Consider the following 6,536-nt stretch of genomic DNA (forward strand, 5'->3'; position numbering starts at 1 on the left):
GACCCCAGAATGAAGTGGGGCTCACCAAGTCGGCTATGGAAAGGGTGTGCTGCTATCACTGATCAATACCTCCTGCTATGAAATCACCTGTATCCATTAAAGATGCAGCTCCCCCGACAAAAGGGACGTTACTACATGTCAAATAGTACTAGTACGAAGACAAAACACTTATGCAAGGAATTGGAAATACAACATGAACATGATGAATCATGGTAACAACAAAAGACTTAGTTAGACGTTAAAGCCATAGCAAATTTATTAAGAACTTTCAATAATATTTATAAATTCATAAGTCGGGGATCCTCTACAACTACCTTTACACAAAGAGGCCTTGCCGCCTTACCCCAACGTATGTGGGTGGTGGTGCAATCACAATACCAGAAATTATACACAAAGCGACCCTACCACCTCACCCCAATGTATGCGGGTGTAGGTGTATTCACAATGCCACAAACTCTAAACAAAGCGGCCCCGCCGCCTCACCCTGATGTATGTGGGTGGAGGTGTATTCACAATACCACAACTCTACACAAAGTGGTCCCGCCGCCTCACCCCAATATATGCGGGTGGAGGTCTATTCATAATGCCACATCTCGGATTCCAAAAACAATAATAGTTTGTACAAAAGAATTCCCTTTTTAAATCAACCATTTGGCACCTTTGGCCTTAGCAAGTGTAAGTTCACAAGGTCTCATCATATGAGACATAAGTGTGTAATCACATTGATTTTATACAAGATCTTCTTCCAAATAGAGGTATAACATAATTAAGTCAAAATAGAGAATCATTAACACACGATGGTTCTAATACGTTATGCCAATCGGGAATCAATTTTACTAGTTTGAATACCCGACATCAATAGTGTTTCAAGTCTGACTACACATGATAGAAGTTTACAAGGATTTGGGAATTCCAATACTAGAAGAAGAGTTTAGCCTTCATACCTCGCTTTGAGCTTTACTTAAATTACTACAATGTTCCGAAAATCCTAGCAACTTCAATCTATTTTGAGGCATAACAAAATTGAACATAGATTAGGAAGGTATTCATGGTTTTATCTCATTTGATCAATTTTTCAAACACTAGATGTGAAAATTTGATTAAAGGTTCTACCACGAGATTTCCTTCACTCCACAACCAAATCTATACCCATTTGAGCTCAAAAATCTTCCAATAAACCTTATTGGCACATCCATGTATAAATAATACTCTCACACCCAAGAATCACACTCCCCATTTACCCATCTTCTACCCAAATTCGAAATTGGAGAATTGGGGGAAGAATTCTTACCTTTTAGAAACCTTAGCAAGTTCCTCTTGATGAAATTCCAAGGCTTAATCCAAGTTGAGTAGTGAAATCCTTAGTTCTCCCTCTCTCTAAAATGTCAGGTAATCCCCTAAAAATGAACCCTTAGGCTAGATAAATGAAATGGGGGTCGAGTTATAAAATTGGAACAAATGAAGCCCCAACACAGATCTGTGGTTGCATATGCGACAGCATAATGCTTATGTGGTCCGCAAAATGGACCGCATAATGGCCCTACAGAACTGGGCAATTCTGCCCCACTTTACGACCAGTCTGCGGTTTGCAGATCTGTTTTACGACCGCAGAATGAGCCGCAAAAATGCCCTGCACTTCCAAAACTTTTCTTCAACTCCCCAACGCACTGTTCAACCCAAAAAGTCCGAACACATAATCGTCAACACATAAGTCTACTTCGGCACCACGAAACCCCGAAACCCCGAGTTTTCGGTAAACCTTTATAGGGCCTTACAAAACCCCACTATATCCTTCTTCATTCTCCTCCACTAATAGTGCTGCCTCAAGTCCTAATACATCTTCGCGGCACCCGGATGAATGAAATACCACGAACTGTGGGCCTCCTCAAGAATCAACTCACGTAACCCATCTACATTGGGCACCCAAATCCGACCCTACATCCTCAACACCCCATCATCCCTAATAGTAATATCCCTGGCATCAGCGTGCTGAACCGTGTCCTTAAGGACAAGCAAATGAGGATCATCATACTGGCGCTCTCCGATGCGATCATATAAAGAAGACCAAGTAACCACACAAGTTAGAACCCAACTGGGCTGCGAAACATCTAATCTTACGAACTGGTTGGCCAAGGCCTGAACATCAACTGCAAGTGGCCTCTCACCAACAGAAATGAATGCAAGGCTACCCATACTCACCGCCTTCCTACTCAAGCCATCGGCCACAGCATTGGCCTTCCTCGGATGATACAGAATAGTAATATCATAGTCCTTTAGCAGCTCCAACCATCTCTGCTGCCTCAAATATAGATCCTTTTGTTTGAACCAGCGTTGGAGACTCTGATGATCGGTAAATATCTCGCAAGACACACCATAGAGATAATGTCTCCAAATCTTCAATGCATGAATGATGGAAGCCAACTCCAAATTGTGGACGGGATAGTTCTTCTCATGAGGCTTCAACTGATGCGAAGCATAAGCAATCATTCTATCTTCCTGCATCAAGACACACCCAATATCGATTCGAGAAGCATCACATTACAATGTATAAGAGCTTGAAGTAGAAGGCAAAACTAGAACTGGAGTTGTGGTCAAGGCAGTCTTGAGCTTCTAAAAGCTCTCCTCACACTCATCCGACCACCTGAAAGTAGCACCCTTCTGGGTCAATTTGGTGAAAGGCGATGCAATAGACAAGAAACCCTCCATGAAGCGACGATAATAACTTGCCAAGCCGAGAAAGCTTCGAATCTCAATAGCTGAGGATGGCCTGGGCCAACTCTAAACCACCTCTATCTTCTTTGGATCCACCTGAATCCCCTCACTGGACACCACGTGCCCCAAGAACGCCACCGAACTAAACCAAAGCTCACACTTGGAGAACTTGGTATTAAGTTTCTCCTCCCTCAACCGTTACAACATAATCCTCAAATGTTGGGCATGCTCTTCATGGCTACGAGAGTACACCAGGATATCATCAATGAATACTATGACAAACGAGTCGAGATAAGGCTAAACACACTGTTCATCAGATGCATGAATGTTTCTGGGGCATTGGTCAGCCCAAAAGACATCACAAGGAACTCATAATGACCATAATATGTCCTGAATGATGTCTTTAGAACATCCGAGTCCCGAATCTTCAACTGGTGAAACCCAGACCTCAAATCAATGTTAGAGAACACCCTCACTCCCTTAAGCTGGTCAAATAGATCATCAATGTGCGGGAAAGGATACTTGTTCTTGATTGTAACTTTGTTCAACTGCCTAGAGTAGATGCACATCTGCATGGTACCATCCTTCTTCTTACAAATAGAACCGATGTACCCCAAGGCGACACACTAGGCCTAATAAACCCCTTATCAAGAAGTTCCTAAAGCTGCACTTTCAATTCCTTCAACTCAGCTGGTGCCATATAATACAGAGGAATAGAATTGGGCTGAGTACTCGACACCAAGTCAATACCAAAGTCAATCTCCCTGTTGGGTGGCATACCCGGTAGGTCCGAAAAGTCTCGCACTACCGGAATGGAATCAATAGTAGGGGTATCATCACCAGCATCCCTTACAAAGGACAAATAAGATAAACAACCCTTCCCAACCATCCGTTGGGCCTTCAAATATGAAATCACCCTGCTGAGAACATAATCTAGAGAAACTCTCCACTCGATCCTTGGCAAACCCGGCATCGCCAACGTCACGGTCTTAGCGTGACAATCCAGCATAGCAAGACATGGAGACAACCAATACATACCCAAGATCACGTCAAAATAAACAATACTAAGCAATAAGAGATCAACTCTAGTCCCTTCGCCCATTAGCGTAGATACATGAACATATGAGACTAAGGACTCACAGGGCATATCCAGATAATGAGCAAAATACGATGATACATACGAATAAATGGAACTAGGGTCAAATAATACGGAAGCATCTCTGTGGCATACTGAGACAATACCTGTAATCACTGCATCTGAAGCAACATCATTTGGCCTGGCAGGAACAGCATAGAATCGGGCCTGACCGCCACCTGATCGGCCTCCCTCTCTAGGGGAAGTAGCTGGTAGGGAAGTCGCAGCCTGACTCCTATGCTGCACTGGACCTCCTGGGCGACGAGGACACTGCCTCCACATATGCCCAAAATCCCCACACTCGAATAAACTCCCCGGTGATGGTGGTGGTGGGGACTGAAGGCATCTCCGAGTATCGGGATAACTGCTATAAGGACCTGACATAGATGAACCCTGAACCGATGGAGCATATGACAAACTCTGGGTGGAAGGGCACTTAGAGATGACTGAGCCTGATGAGCATTGTATGAATCATGGCTAGATAATGCACCACAATGAGCTGGATGGGCCATCTGAGCGTGCCTATAAGGACCACCCCTGCTGTGGTAGAACTGACCCCAGAAGGAACACAACTGAAATCACCCGATCCATGAGGCCTCTTGGCCTCCCTATCCTCCCTCTCCTGACTACGGACCATCCCTAGTCGCCGAGCAATGTCAACTACCTCGTCGAACCGAGCACCATATACACTCTAATGAGTCATAGCAAAACGTAAGTGATAGGTGTAGCCATCACTGAACCTCCTAATCCTCTCCCTCTCAGTGACAACCAACCAAACTGCGTGATGAGCCAGTTTTGAAAATCTCATTCATACTGAGTCATAGACAGGTCATCCTAACGTAGCTGCTCGAACTGCCTGCGTAGCTCCCTACGGGTCAGTGGCACAAACTTCTCCATGAAGATCACGAAGAAGTCATGCCATGAAAGTGGTGTAGCAACGACTGGCCTTATCCTCTTATAGGCCTCCCACCATCTAAAGGTAGCTCCAGTAAACTGAAAAGTAGTTAATGATACCTTACTGGTCTCTAGAATACCCGCGGTACGAAGAATCTGCTGACACATATCCAAGAAGTCATGGGAATCCTCAGACTCACCCCTACTGAATGATGGAAGCTGGAGTCTCCCAAACCTCTCACATCTTTTCTGCTCATCCTCACTCATAATGGGACCCACTTGGGCCTAAGCAGTTGCAACCGAGTAGGCTGGTAGCACCCCCGGTGTCTAAAGTCCCTGCATCACCTGCTCTGGAGTATGGGCGGCAGGAGTATGAGTACCTTCCCCTGCCTGAGAAGTGGCTGGCATGGTCTGAACAGAAACTGCATGAGTAAGGCTAGTGCACACCATCAAAGTCTGAGCCAAAGCCTACCGAAGGCCTGGAATCACAATAGGCACAGTTGGTGCCTGAGCTGGCCCCACTGGCTCACCCACGACTGGAACCTGCTCCTGAGCTGGAGCAACTGGTGGATCTGCAGGTGCTGCTCTAGCTGCTTTACGAGTTGTACCTCTACCCCTACCTCGGCCTCTCGTGGCCCTAGCTGGTTGTACTGGTGGCTGTCCGTCCTGTCCGGTAGCACGTGTCCTCACCATTTGTGAGAGAATAGAAAAACAGAAGTTTAGTTTCCGGAATCAACAAATCCGCACGACAAGAATACAAGAATGTGAAGTTTTCTAAGGATTTGGCAGCCTCCCGAAGATAGGTACAACTGTCTCCATACTAATCCACAAGACTCTACGAAACCTACTCATGACTCGTGAGACCTATGTAACCTAGGCTCTAATACCAACTCATCACGACCCAAAAACATAGACTGTCGTGATGGCGCTTAACGTGGTACTAGGCAAGCCGACACCTCAAAACATTTACAACACTTTTAAGTAAACAGTGAAATACACAGGTTTAAAAAATTAAAGTTCTCATAAACTGAATAGGAAGTCAAACTTAATACGAAAGTTCCCAAAACCAAGGGGTCACTGAGTGCATGAGAGTCTATACAACATAAGTTTGAAAATACTGTCTATGAAAAATTGAAACTAAATACATAGAGCTGAAAGATAGGGAGGGAGAGTCAAGGTTTGTGAACGCCGGGCAGCTACCTTGAAATCTTCAAAATGATCAAGCCGCACAGAAAATCAACACCCACCGTGTCTGGAAACACCTGGATCTACACACGCAGTGCAGGGTGTAGCGTGAGTACGACCAACTCAGTAAGTAACAAGACTAACTATTGGACTAAAAGTAGTGACGAGCTTCATGGATATAGTTGAATTACACAAAATACAATACATGAAAATAGGCATGCTTTCAAGTTCGACAGTTATAGCTAAAACAGTTAATTCATGTCAAGTTCAATTGAAACAGGATATAGTATCTCTCAGAAATTTCATGATAGTGATACATGCCACCTGAAGTACAACAGTAATGAAATCAAATGCATATTCTCAAAGTAGCAGTCACTCAGTCCTCCCATTCACTCCAACCTCACAGTCCCTCATTACTCGCTATCTCTCATCTCTCCCAGACACTCGGCACTCACACTCGCACTCAGTAGATACCTACGCTCACAGGGGGTGTACAGACTCCGGAGGGTCTCCTTCAGCCCAAGCTCTCTAATAAGCCAATCATGGCATAAATCAATAAAACATATTATGGTGTGCAACCCGCTCTCATAAATATCCTTACAATCAGGCC

This window comes from Nicotiana tabacum, chromosome 17 (genome assembly GCF_000715075.1).
Source record: "Nicotiana tabacum cultivar K326 chromosome 17, ASM71507v2, whole genome shotgun sequence".
Taxonomy (NCBI): domain Eukaryota; kingdom Viridiplantae; phylum Streptophyta; class Magnoliopsida; order Solanales; family Solanaceae; genus Nicotiana; species Nicotiana tabacum.